Here is a 14,258-nt window from a genome sequence, read left to right as displayed (position 1 = left end):
AATTTTCTTTGTCATTTTTTTATCGAGACGCCGAGTAACGCGGAAGTGGCAAGCTGCGTACTAACTACCCCTTTGTTTGCAAATACGCAGCTCGTCAACGCCGGCAGAGGCAGCGGCGACGTTATCTTGCTGAGAAGCGGGTCAACACGCCGAGTTACAGGCACTCGCGTGCAGGGTCCTTGAGAGGAGTGTATGCAACAGAGTTCACCGTATAGGGTTACGCATGACAATACGAAGAGCACGATCACTCACTGCTACCTCAACGCATCCTTTCAAAAACAGTAGAATAAGCGAAGCGAGGAGAAGAGCTTGTCCCTGCCCGCTCTCATTCGCGCAGTAACCCTCGAGCATACACTGGAATCTGGTTGATACGTTCCTCGCGAGAATCGGGAAATAAAACGCATCATGCGCAAGTCGTATTATCCGAAGAAAGCTTCAGAATGCCGAACGCGCCCCGTCTGGAATGTCGCACACATCCCTGTTCACGGGCCCATGAAACAAGCGCAGTCAAGCCAAGTTGCCGCTATACTAGGTTGGCTCGGATTATAAAAAAAAACTTATCCCGCAAATCGTACTATGCAGAATCGTATCAGCGAGATTATGCTGTATAATGGAGTACAAACGATACACCAAAGCTTTCTAGAACCACGAAATGCTCTGGTATTCGATAGGCTATACGACGTACGTGATACGCTCCTGTCTACAAAAGCAAATACTGATTTGGTTGCGGTTACGCAATAACAGATTACTCAATCTTAAACCGGAGCACTGTAAAACACCATAAAGCGCGGCGAGATTAATGTCATCGTTCACTTCACCCCCTTCCTGCTTGTCACTCGTCGTTGACGGTACGACACGGGCGTAACCGGAACTCTATATGTATGCGGGCGTGGGTTTGTATGTACTTCCGTAATGAATTCACCAATAAGTAAGTTCACGAATCAGTCCAGAAGATCGTCTGCATGAGCGTTTCGACTGCATGAATTAAAGGAGCCATGACACGGTCACCAAACTGTTTGCGGTTTTCAGCGAAAAACACAAGGAAAGGGTTTGTTGGGCCTGTACACATATATGAAAAATGGTCTGTAAAAGAATATTTCAGCGCAAAATGAGAGAATTAAGTCGCCGGCTGTACACACCGCCCACCGCCGGCAACCCCATTTCGACGTGGGATGTGTGACGTCATGTGCTGCGTGGAACGGAGCCGTCGTCTTCTACCAAAGTATCAGCCGCTGAAAATCGTTCAATTTCAATGCCAAGACGAAGAAAGCTTACATAGCTCGACTGCATGCGCAGCTGACCACGGAACAAAATCGTTCGCCGGAATGCAGACGCTCGCAAAGCAAGCAGCTTGATATACGTCACGGCGGGCGAGTGCTTCAGTGTTGCCCTCAGGTCGCTCGCGTGCTTTAAAAATATTCGATTATAAATTAGGTGCTCCGACCTAACTCTCTAAAATTTCGTCAGCTTGTTTGTAAACGCAACAAGGATTAACCCACATTACACAGATTATGATCGAAAATTGAGCGTCGTGGCCCCTTTAATAACATGATACCCGTATAAGACCGCCAATTCTGCCATGTGACAGGCGCGGCGTGGTTGTTGTCTCAGTTAAATAATGGCATTCCTCAAGCTCCGCACGCATATAAGTTTTTAATTCGGCCGACATGTTACGACATCCCATAACTGTGTCAGTGTCATCGAAATGAGGCCTGCAACCGAACCGGCGTCCTTAGCAGCGCGGCACCCTGCCTTCTATAGCCCACCACGGAGCGTGGTCTCTCCCTGCACGTACACGCATGCATCCACATCCACACACGCATTGCCCAACAAACATCCACGCTGGCTTGTAAACTCTCCACGCTGCAAGTTCGTAAAGTGCAGCGTAACTTTGTCGGCCACGGAATGCGCCAAGTACACACGTTGAAAGTCAACATTCCCACACGCGTAAAAGGCACGTACTACGCAGCTAAAGAGAAATTTCGCAACGTAGACCACAACAGTACGCGGTGCAACCGATTACTACGTGACGCGCAATAAATGAGCTCCGCATGCACGCGCGCTATCAAAGATGACCGACGAAGCAAAGAAAAATAAGGCACGAAATTTCCGCCTCCCGGCGGAGGCCTATTTCCATCGCTCCGGGATGGAAGACCAGTTCGTAGCGCTTCCTCCTCTCCCTTTTTGTGTGTCGCGCGATTCGACATCGAATCGGTCACAAGGACAACGTCGTATCTACGCTGGCCGGCATCTTTGTCGCCGGACAGCGAGGCATGTCCCACATAATGGATATACGGCGGCGACAATTAAACCTCCCCGCTGCAGCAAGGTGTGCATACCCTTTCTCGCAACCTCAATGGGTATAGCCTCGATTGACACTAAAGCGCGCCTACACTAAAGATATACCGCGGCTTTCCCGTGCGGCTGCCGGGCCGCCGGAAAGGAGCATTCGTGGTAACAAATCACGCGCCACAGCGTTCCATCAATGTGCGTTCACTCATCCAGTCTATATATTTTATATTGCAATATTTGTTTGCGTTGTTGTGCGATAGATAGTCTTGCAAGAACCCCAGGAACTCCGTGACTAGCGCCTACATCACCACCACGCCAAAAACTTGAAAAAAATCACAGCATATCCACGGAGTGAATGATGATGAGTGGGCGAAGCTGCGGAGGTTCATCGGTAAACCGTGAATCTTCCGTGAATTCTGTCCAGTACATCATCACCGACGTGAGATCGGGCGCGTTTATACTAAAGGTTCGATGAGTTATGACGACTTGCAGCTCACTTTAATTTTACATGTACGCTGTGAATTTTCATTGTTTACAAAACCATTGCTTTAGAAAACATCTGGCATCTTTCGTTAAGCAGCTGGCGTCTTTTCGTTTTGCTTTAAAAACATCTGGCGTTCTTTCGTTTTGCTTTTACAAAACATCTGGCGTCTTTCGTTGGTTTATTTCATCAATCAACGGCGTTTTGAACAAAATTTTTATTGTTTAATCACGCACAGGAGAAATCTCACCAGGCACTACCTTGGAGGTAAACAATGGCTGCTAATGGGAATGAGAGACAGAAGAAGTCGGCTTTTAGCTAACACTTACACTTCTACTTCTACTAACGTTTCCTATTGGAACATGCCAATGGCTGCTAATGGGGAATGAGAGACAGCAGAATTCGGCTTTTAGTTAACGCGCACGCTGCGAATTTTTTATTGTTCAACAACGCACAGAAAAAATCTCCCACCGGCACCACCTTGGAGGTCAAAGCGTAAGACTGGTTACGCACTACGACTACTACGACTACGACTACGAGGGACGAACGGGTGCCGCCTTAAGGAGCTTCGCCCCTAAAACGAAAAATTTAGGCCACTGTATATAAGTTACATCTGTGCGGTTGTGGAGTCGTCATATACATACAGAGCTAAAAACAGCTGCATTCATCCACATCATCATGGTAAATCATCAGCGACTGAATGCTCCTTCTAACGATCTTTCATTAGGCCTGCCCTGTGCGTACGACCGGATACTTCATAGCTTCATAACTACGTCACAAATCACCTGCGGTCCTCGCGTAACAGACTCGCTATAACAACGAGGCATTGCATACCGTACACATTACGTGATCTGCCAAGAAACATTTCTTTGCTCTCTCTCATGGTGTGTGTGTGTGTGTGTGTTTGTGTGTGCGCGCATGTATGTGTATGTTTGCGTGTGTGTGTGTTTTCTTAAAGGGAGACGCAGTCACTTCATGTATAAATTTAGACTGATAAATTATACGAATATCAGTAATGTCGCAAATTAGTTTTTTTTTTTTTTTTTTTTTTTTGCGTCAAGTCTTAGCAACAGCGCCGTAACAGCCCTCTCAGAGGTCAATGTACTTCATTCAAACAGTTTCAGGTCCTAGAAGGCACCGTCTAAATCTATGACGTCACAGGTAGTTGGTGCAGGAGCTTCAAGGTGGCATCGCGACCAACATTTTCCCTTTGCGCGCTTCGTCGCTCACCAACCGTGTTCTCGCAGCACGAGTTCAGCTTTTGGCACTGCGAATGGGTAATTTACTGTAATGCTCGCAAAATCGTTTTTCTTTTCTTTTTAGTATCCCTTTGATATGTTAAGGATATATTTATTAACCGTCTGACCATTCCGTTTATAGTGGTTTGCCGAAACTCATTCAAAGCATTCTTTATTTTACTTTTTTTTTTTCATATATAAGAAGAGCACAAAGCTGCAGCGCGGGAACCTTGCAAGGCGTCATCTCCCGTCTGTGACTACTGATATTATTATATTACTCTCATCATCAGCACATCTGGCGCTTTTACTGCCAGTCGCGTTCTGAAAGTTCGCAGTCTTTCTGCCCTACAATTTGCGATTTTAGAAAACACCAACGTGCTCGCCGAAGATGCCTACGACATAAACACCTCGTGCCGATGCACCTCACGTCGTCCTGGCAAGCGCCTCCAAATATGGTCGGCTCGCGGTTTTCACTCGGTAGTAGCAACGGCGAGCATCGCAATGGGGACAGCCGGTGCAGACCAGACGAAAGCCCCGCTGCAGTCGACACTATCTGCGGCGCTGTGGCTTCAACAGCGTTGGCATTCGCAACAAGAGTTGCGAAAGAAGACACGACCAGCGCGGGATGTTAAACCGGGACGATCGCGTTCCGGCCTCGTCACCTCGCAACCACAGCGAAGGGCGGAAGCCGCGGGGGCGAAACCAAGGTCGCCACAACAACGGCTCTGAACAGACACCCACAGCAGTAAGGCACACGCAGATATTATTCATAAAACTTGGAGGAAAGGGTCGACCTGTTTGTCATTGCCTTTTTATGGCCTTACATAGATCACGAGTCGAAAAATGCGGCGCACATGCAGCGGCACGAACGTAATGGTACCACAAGGTGAACCAATCCCGGACGCAGGGTAACACCCATTCAGGTGCAGAAGGCTGTGGGGACTCAGTGTAGCAGTGATTATAAGCGATAATTAGCGCATAACGTGAATCGAACGCGAATTAAGGGTAAATAAAATGGTTATGAGAACGAACGTCAATCAAATGTAATTTCACCAGTGCATAGCGAGAGCAAAGGCTTTCGGCTGTGCTCTCTTTCATGGAGGAAGGAATACTAAGGAGAGGCCCTGACGTCACATTCGTGAAGCCTCCACATCGCAAACACCCGCATCGCCTCCTAGTGAAGGAGCAGCGAAACATTTCGCGATTTCCGTTGCGACGTTTGCAAGCGCATGCGCGCATCGCGAAACTTTGCAGCCTTTTTTCTGTTTGTTTTTCGCCGTGCAAGCGGCGTAGTCGATTCGCGCGTGCTGCTCCTCCTGTGTGTTCGTTAGGAAAGCTACGCAATGCCCAGCTGTTTCGTATACCCTGTGCAAATCGCGCGCACTGCGGACAGTACCGGGTGTCACTTTTCATGTGTACGTATACGTTCGCTTCATTACTGATCACTAAGGCATGGTATTTGCGTGCGGAGCTCTCGGATGTGCGCTCTGTTGCTCCTTGCTCGTTGTGTCAACTCGGAACACACGTGAAGTTTTGTTTTTGGTGTCTGACGCGCCGTACATACCATGCGCTGAAGGCATCGTACGTTTTAGAGGCTGTGTCGTTCAAACGAAAGGACAATAAACTTTTGTTGTCGTTATCGACTACGTGATGTATGTATTGTGCGGTGTGCGCTCGCGGCGTGTTTGCGCTGTGTGCGCACTGGAATTACAAACTTTACGTGCACGATCGCGTATACAATACAGCGGTGTCCTTTTTTCGACGTGAAGTTACGTCAACTATAGGTTGGCGTTGTGCCGAATAGCTACTGTGCTCACTCCATATACACGAGCGAAGAACCGCTAATCGGGCAATAGATCTGGAAATCGGGCTACGAGAAAGGAAAAGAAAGGCCGAACGCGTAAGTCACTGCTAGGTGAGTTCGAATACGATGAGGCAGGGGCTGAATGTTTTTGATTACGGCACGTACTGGTACTTTCTGTACTGTTGCACAAAAGCGCTCCACGAAGAATTTCAGCACGCAGCGCTCGGGCCTGCCACGCACCAACAGCCTGGTAAACGTCTGCTTGCAACATTTTACTGCGTGCGAACCGCACAATATGCGCTAAGTTTACGCCGGGACTACAAATCCGAGCAGACGCGAACCACCGCCGAGAGCACGCCGCGGGGCGTCTGCTGTTTTGTTTGCCCCATACCGGTTTGTTTGCCCCATAAATCTGACGTCACTTCCGCCACACTTTTCGCAATGCATTGAAATACGATAGGGCCTCTCCTTAGTTTTTCCTTCCTCCATGCTCTCTTTAGCGCTGCCGAAAGGGACGGTATTTTATTTTTTTACAGTTTTGCCTCTACTGCTATGTCGTCTCTCTTGTTTTATTCCCTTTGATAATCACTTAACTGATCTTTTGTATTCTCTGGAATTTGTTGTTGCCTACTTCACACGATCTTACGTTTGCATATGTGATCGCGGGTCCCGACATTTACTATACAGTCCTCGGACTCTGCTCACTGGAAAGCTTTTTGTAGCGTTAGCTAGACTTGCCTAGCCGGAGCCGATTTCGCGTGGGTCATCATGAGCCGTGCTCCGCATGCGCGAGGATGAGTGCGGAGCCGGCATCTCACGCGCTCTCCGCCACCGCCGCGCGCGGCTCGCCGCTGCTGGTGGCGGAGAGCGGGAGGAGTGGCGTCGTAGCCGGGCAGACAGACTGGCGCCAGCGCGCGCGACTCGCCGCTGCTGCTCTGCGCATTCGTGAGGGATGACGTCGTAGCCACGGCGCGCGCAGCTATTCGCCTTCGCTGTGAAGTCGCCGTCTGACAATGCGCTGGTGCCGCCTGATAGCGCCTCTGACTGGCGTTTGCAGGTGGGTAACGCCATGGAGAAGGAGAGCGCAAATGCTGCTCAACGGCGCAGAAGAGCCGAGAAGCTTATGTCATCGGATCCCGAAGTAGATGCCTGGCAATTAGCGGTTCAGCGTACGAAGAATGAACAGAGGAAGGCTAAACGTGCTGCGGAGACACTGGAGGAAAGGGAGGAACGTCTACCAAAGCGACGTCGCTAGGATGATGAGCGACGTGCCCGACCACCTCTGCAGCAGCAACAACAATGGTGCGATCTTGTACGCATTCCAAATAAACACGGAGGCGTGGCGTTACATCCAGCCGCACGCGAATGGCCCATGTTAACCGCGACAGACGTCACGGCCCTGCATTGACCAATCGTGTGCGGTCACGTGCGGCTGGATGTAATGCCACGCCTCCGGGCTTATTTTGGAAGGCGTACAAGATCGCACCACAAGATGCCGTCGATGACGTCAAGGCTCGCCGATCGACTGCCTATACTGTGAAACTTAGCGAAAGCGCCAGTGCGACTCGGACCTTCGAGACGGACTTCGTAAACAATCCGTTTGGATACGTGTGCGACAGGGGCGTAGCCAGAAATTTTTTTCGGGGGGGGGGGGGGCGGGGTTCAACCATACTTTATGTATGTTCGTGCGTGCGTTTGTATGTGTACGTGTATATATACGCAAGCAAAACTGAAAAATTTCGGAGGGGGTTTGAACCCCCCCAACCCCCGCCCCTTGGCTACGCCCCTGGTGTGCGACGTGTGTGAAAGACTACGGCACATGAAAGACTTGACGCCGCTAAGTAGTGGCATGCGTGAAACGTTGAGTTTAGTGGCGGTGCCTGAGTAGAGTGAAAACATGGCGCGGGTTTGTACAACGTGCAAGAACTTTCTCGTTAAGCAGAACATTCCGCTCTTTAGCGTTACCAATGGGTATCGTTACCCGGCCATGCCGCCAGGTCTACCGATTCTGAACGATGTGGCCGAATGTGTGTCATTGGAGCAGCAGCAAGCATGACAATCAAGCTAATCCTAGACAATCTGGAAAGCTCAGAATAATCAGCTGAACCTTTGATAACGCTACGTATATCCTGGCATAGCCGAGCTAAGCCACTGCATTTTTTTTTCACACTACTCTGTCATAATAATAAGGCATGGCGTAATGGAACAATCTCAACTGAATTGTGACCACCTGTGGCTGAGCCAATCTGTCTCGGGAGCTCAGGCCCCTGTTAACTCTTCACGCGACGACAACGCAGCTGCGAGGAACACACCCCCGGTCAAGTGTATGAGGCACTTGGTCGAAAATACCTGCTGCTGTAAACACTTCTCGAAGGTGTAAAATAATCAAACCGAGTTCAAAGACGAGAGTAGGCTTCTTTCTCGCCTTCACTACCCTTCCAACAGCCCTTCCTCCTCGCCACTTCCTTCTTCATAAAACACGTGGACAATGTCAGCACTAAGCGTTGAGCCTGTCACGATTTCGCACTTTTCGGCTACACGGTGTTATCTCCGCTTGCGCAGTCGGCCGTGTGACTGCATGGCAAAGCAGGGTGGGAGACAACTGATATCCCCCTCATATGGACCAACCGAGAGATTATTTCTTCATGACGTCACGTGCTGGCGTCACGAATTGTGCCGAAAAAGATGGGAAACCGCCAGGAGTGAATAACGCCCTCGTTCTTCGTATATTCAGAGGTTGTTTTTTAGGGGTCCGTAGCGAAGAAGACACCAAGTCCTGGGTAGGTAGGTAGGTAAACAACTTTATTGATTCGTGAAAGAATCATGTGAGAGGGGGGGGGGGGCGGGGGGGGAAGCGGAAGCAGGACGACGATGAGCCCTCGGGCCGCTCTAGGTGGCCGGACACTTCTGTGCTTCGGCGACCCCTCTGGCCCAGCCCACTGTCCGGAGCTGTAACTCCGGTTGTGAGCTGCGCAGAGCAGCCTCCCATCGCTCCTGGTGTTCTGACCCTTGCCACGGGGGCTTGGGTTTGTTTGGGCAATTCACAAAGACGTGATTGAAGTCAGCTCTGGTGCTCGGGCACAAGTTGCAATGAGGAGAAGTTTCGCCATGCGTAATAAGGGAGAGAAGGAAAGGAGTCGTGACTGTGGCCGTTTGAAGTCTGCGCCACAAAACCTGGTCACTTCTGGAGAGAGATTTATGTGGTGGGGGATACGTTAGGCAGGAATTTCGGTAAAAGAGTGTGATGTCGTGGTAGCTGAGGAGTCGATCCCTGGCACCGCGAAGCGAAGGCAGGTCGCTTTGAGCCCGGTTGACGAGTGCTCGGGCTTGGGTGTGAGCGGCCGTGTTGCCTGGGTGTCCAAGTCCTGGGAGATCTTGTAGTTCGTAGCTCCAGAGTGATTTTGGCCCGGTGGGGGTTACTTAAAGGCCAACTCAGGCGATTTTTCGAGGTCGATGGACCTCAATGAAATTCGCTGGGTACGTTGCTTTTCACGTTTCCGTCATTTATGCCAAATTACAGGCTTGAGACACGCGCAGATTGTCTGCAAATGAATTTTAAAGATTGTCTGCAAAGGCCCTCCTGGCTTTCCACAATTAGTGGCAACATTGCGTCTGTGACGTCAGTATTGGGAAGGCGGTGGAAATGACGCAGCCGAGGGCACCGCTAACTTCGGCCGCTACAGCGAGCGTCTGCTGTGCACAAGGCGACAGACAGCGTTGGTTTGGCCGGCGCTTCGCTGGTCGTCTCGGCTGTCACAGTTTTCACACTCCGCGCCGGCGTGACCGGCATGCCTTGCACGACTTCCAGTTCGTTCGTAACAACGTCTACGTGATACGTAGACAGTACACTCGGTTGGGTTTCGGTGTTGCGCTTTTTTGCTTATTTAAAATTATTCTCCAATTTGCCGAGTATTTCTGCTATCGGACCCGTAACATGAGCGTCTCAGGAACATAAAAGCCACCATTACTATGACATGGCCAAAAAATCGCCGGAGTTGGCCTTGCGTGCCCTAGGCACGGTAGGCGAGAGAGGCGGCGCGTAGCCCCCGAAAGAAATTTCTGGCTACGCCCCTGAGAGAGGGGTTTTGCGCTGACAAGGAATCGCGTCCACGACCTGCTGCTCAGATGCACAACGCCACTGCCACTCCTGCTGACGGTTGAGAAATGATGCAAGTCCTCACGTACGAGTTGCTGCTTCGTTGAAAACCACGGTTATGCGGGCACCGCATAAGCACTGCGTAGAGGTGGTTTAGATAACTACAAAGGCAAAAAAAAAAAAAAGAAACGGCCAGCCAGGGCCACTTATTTCGAGAGGCAACGTTTTCTGTGCTATAAATGACTCATACGAGTACCCTGAACACTTGTTAGGCCCACGAAGGTGTTACTCTACTGCTGGAGAGGAGACAACGACGGCAACGGCAGGCTTACGCCATGTTTACATATGCGCAGAATGCGTGAACAAAGCCTTTGACTGAAAAGCCCACTGATACCGGTGCGCTACTGACCGCGATTAGGGATCAAACAGCGATTGGCTCCCTTTTCGCGGTTTGCGTAAAGGAGCCAATCACGATAAACAAGTTCGATACGGATCAGGCCCGATCGCGATCAAAAGTGACCGTGTGGCACCCGGCACTCTCCCTTGACCAACCGGCGTACGTGTGTCATTGGTTTGAGAATGATACCGAATTCTTTGGCGCATTAATTAGGTGGAACTTTGCACACGGCCATATATTTCAACAATAAATTACGAGTCTGTGTGTGTGTGTGTGTGTGTGTGTGTGTGTGTGTATATATATATATATATATATATATATATATATATATATATATATATATATTCTGATGAGCCTAGCATTAACGTAAACGGAACAAATGTTGCGCGGCGGATCGACTACAGTTGTCGCGGTTATCTTTACAGTGCGCAGAAACTGCGTTCTCAAATCTGACAGTGAGACGCTACGACGGCTAGCATTATATAGCTGTGAGCAGCAAAATCACGTAGTCTCTCAGTGACGCGCACCTTGACTCTTCACTCTGTTTTACGTGTCAATTAAGACACGTCTCCCGGTAGCGACTTAGTTCCAGCCAGCCACCTCAGGTCAGCAGCAGTGCAAACGCAATGAAAGTTAACGCGCAAACAAAACGGCGCTAAAGAAATCTCGCGAAGGGCATTGACGAGTGAGATTCAGAGCCATCAGGGTATGTCACGAAGTATACTGACGGTAAGGAACGGCAACGGTTAACAGCGCATTTGACCACGGAGCGCACATGTGGCCGATGATGGGGCACATCGGAAATGATCGAGTGACAGCAAAATCGCGACACGCTGCGCTCTTGTTGCCGAGGGAGGACGCGCACACGATGTTTGTTTGAAAGCAGCGCTGGCCGACATCGTTACGTTGCCATACCTTCTTATTTTGCCGTTCAAGCTCTTACCAGTAGTGGATCTGTATTACCCCGTAGACGAATAAACTGGCGCTATACACGCTCCATCATCGCGTTCTGTTCTCACACCGTGCTCTCGGGTCAACGCAGTGGGCGCATACTTCCTTCTCGAACACAAGCATGCGCCGACTCTCTCGAGCTGAGCAACACACACTGATTCGAAAAACGAAGCAAACAAATGCGATTCAATCCTGCGAGCGAGCTGCCGGCTGACTTCGCCTGCACGATAGATAATTCTGCGGCCGATGCAATATGCGACCACCCCCCCCCCCCCCCCCCCCGCCCCCATACCAGCTGCTTCGTAGTGCAACGGCACAGCCGCAGTTTATAACAAACAGAGTTGCAAAAACTCGTTCCGCTGGGGGGAATGCGGTCGGAAGGCGGTCGCGCCGCCGCCGTTGACAGCTCGGGCACAAAAGCACGCGCTGTGTGCGCTTCGCGGGGCACGCCGAGACGACGATCCGGACGCTGCCTTGTTCCGTAAAGATGTTCACGAGGCGCGTTACAGAGATAGGGCGTGCAAACACGGACACAAGAGAGAAATTGTGGTGTCTCGACTTCTCTTTTGTACCCGTGTTTGCATCCCTGTCTTTAACAAGAATAGTTACAAACTAGCTCAGCTCTCTGTTATTCTAAGCTTGCACGGTGAGCGAAACAACGCGTCACAACTCTGCATGCGCTACCTTCAATGTGCGTGTGAAACGGTTTAGGAATCTGTCAACTGCGTTCGTCCAAGCCTGTCATGAAAAAAAAAAAAAAAAGATCACGGCGTAGTGTTTCCGTGTGCTTCGGGGGCAGTTAATTACTACAAAGCTAGTAAAAAATATTAATAAAATAATCGCCTGCGCTGCGCAACGCTTGTATGAATTTGTATACAAGAGCTCAACGACCACGTCTCGACACTTGGAAATTACACACGTTTCGCATTTCACCGACTATTGATAAATACCCCGCCTTTAGAACAACAGTTGGGACTACGATTCGAAGCCGTGCCTGTGCGGACCCACACGCCGTGAAAGCGGTGATAATGGTTACGTCGATCGAGAGACGTGACGATAGGCGATCGGCGATGCTCCATTGAGCATTGGTGTGCATTGCTGACACACGCAGCCATCCGTGCAAGGAGCGCATACGTGCAACAAAGCGGGTCGGCTTTCGTTCGCACTTCTTCCGGGTTCATTGCGCGAAAACACGAACGAGCCTCTCGTAGTAAGTAACGCGAACAAATCGCAATCTCTCGGCTCGCACACGCGCCGGCGGCCACGGCTCCCTCTCGGGTGACACCGGGTCGCGCAAAGGCGGCAACGTCGGTCTCGCGAGGGCCGGCACACAGCACAAACAGGCCATGCGACGAAGGATCAGTGAGTAAATCGCGTATTGGAAATCGCGAGTCAAATGGGGTTCAATTATACAAACGGGAAAGCGAGCGCTCGCGGTTGTCGATAACGCCAGGAAAGAGAAATCCGTCAGCCGATGCGGCTTTCAACTACGCCCTGTGGGCCGACGCTGGAACATTCGCTGGAACTCTTTGTAATGAAATGCCAGAGACGAGTAATACACGGTGAGCATGGCTACAACAGGCCGTAGTAGTGTGTTGTATGAATGCAACGCTTCGTTCGTTCTGGTTAGAACGACCGCCGTGCTCAATTGCAAAAACTGACACAAGCAACGCTAACGTTCTGCATCGACTGCCGCGATCCGTTTTGAAGATAGGAGCCTCGCCCGAGGTGAAAAAAAACAACACATTCTGGAGAACACGCGATTAGCATTGCTGCGCTATTTAAGCTCTCCGAACGCCAGTATCGGCCAGCGCGAGGCAGCACCAACATCAACAAACACTGCGGCCGAGTCGGTGAATGACATGCGATGAACTCGGGCCGCCCCGAGCGCGAGTAGAATCCACACCCACCGTGAGTAGTGCCGGCAGCCTCCCATGTTTGCTTCCGAGACGAGTCAAATCCAAAAGCGAGGCAGGTTCGTTCAGGCGAAATGTAATCCACAGGCGAGCACCACAGCGAGATTTTTCTTCGCCGCCGAAGGGCACACTTTTCACAGGCACCGCCGATGCACAACACACTCAAAATATCTGAACGCGAGCCAGCAATCGGGAGGCGCGCGCCGCCATTTTCATTCGCGACGTCAGCCTATCCTACCGGGCAGACCTCGAAACATCGTTTGCCGGTTCCGACGAACGCGGCGTGGCGCACCGGTCGCTCGCGGGAAAGCCGGTTTCTGTTCTTGTTTTCGCTTTCTCTTTCCTACCGCGCTGGCCTCGCCTTTCCGTTGGAGCGGGTCAAAGCGTGCAGCTATCTACTCGTTTCCTTTTGTGTACTTCAAGTTCCTGCCTTCCTCAGATAGCACTCCTGCGTAGGGAAATAACTGTTGGTCTTTTTTAGTCTGAGAGCGCGAGCAGCGCTTACGTTCTTCCTTTCATGCTGTCCGTTCGAACGCACTTGCCGCGACCTATTGCGCACTTCATAGCCTCCCGGCTCCGAAGAGGAAACAGTCTTTCCGATCGAAGCAATTTCCTGCTTGACGACTTCCGGATGGGCCTGGAATCTGTGCCGTACATGCGGGGCGAGCTCAGCGGCCCTCCTCAGGGCACTTGCGAAGGCATCGCCTTCCCTCTCAGACGCAAGGCTTTTGGTGTAGGTAGTCGGGTATGCGAGGAAGTGATACCTGCTGAAAGTCGATTACTCGAAGTCGCCGAGATAAACAGGGGGCGTCCGGTGGCGCTGCCGTGGCTGTCAATTCCGTCGTGGAAAGTGAAGAGGATACTTGCGTGGATGATTCCTCATCGTTTGAACGATGCATTGAAAGACGGGTCATCACTCCGCAAACGGGGCAACTATGACGCGCCGAGTTTGATGGATTTAGTAGTGTCAACGAAACAACAAACCGTTTGACAGGGTTGTTGGTTAACATAACATCTTGGATATTACGTACAATGAGTTGAAAAAAGAAAAAGACGCAGCTGATTTTCACTCTGCGTCATGAC

The 14,258-nt window shown here is 50.8% G+C and overlaps 1 protein-coding gene across 2 annotated transcripts in view; it reads right to left on the bottom strand.

Annotated features, from left to right (window-relative positions):
- Window positions 1-13,374, bottom strand: part of LOC119390908 (unconventional myosin-XVIIIa) — a 257,327-nt gene extending 243,953 nt beyond the window's left edge. For both annotated transcript variants that reach the window (XM_037658613.2, XM_037658614.2), the window contains exon 1: window positions 13,170-13,374. The gene's annotated coding sequence lies outside the window, so the exon portion shown is untranslated. The remainder of the gene's footprint in view (window positions 1-13,169) is intronic.
- Between the last annotated feature and the right edge of the window lie 884 nt (window positions 13,375-14,258).

Source organism: Rhipicephalus sanguineus, chromosome 4 (genome assembly GCF_013339695.2).
Source record: "Rhipicephalus sanguineus isolate Rsan-2018 chromosome 4, BIME_Rsan_1.4, whole genome shotgun sequence".
In the NCBI taxonomy this organism is placed as follows: Eukaryota; Metazoa; Arthropoda; class Arachnida; order Ixodida; family Ixodidae; genus Rhipicephalus; species Rhipicephalus sanguineus.
This window is presented reverse-complemented; position numbering and strand designations above follow the sequence as displayed.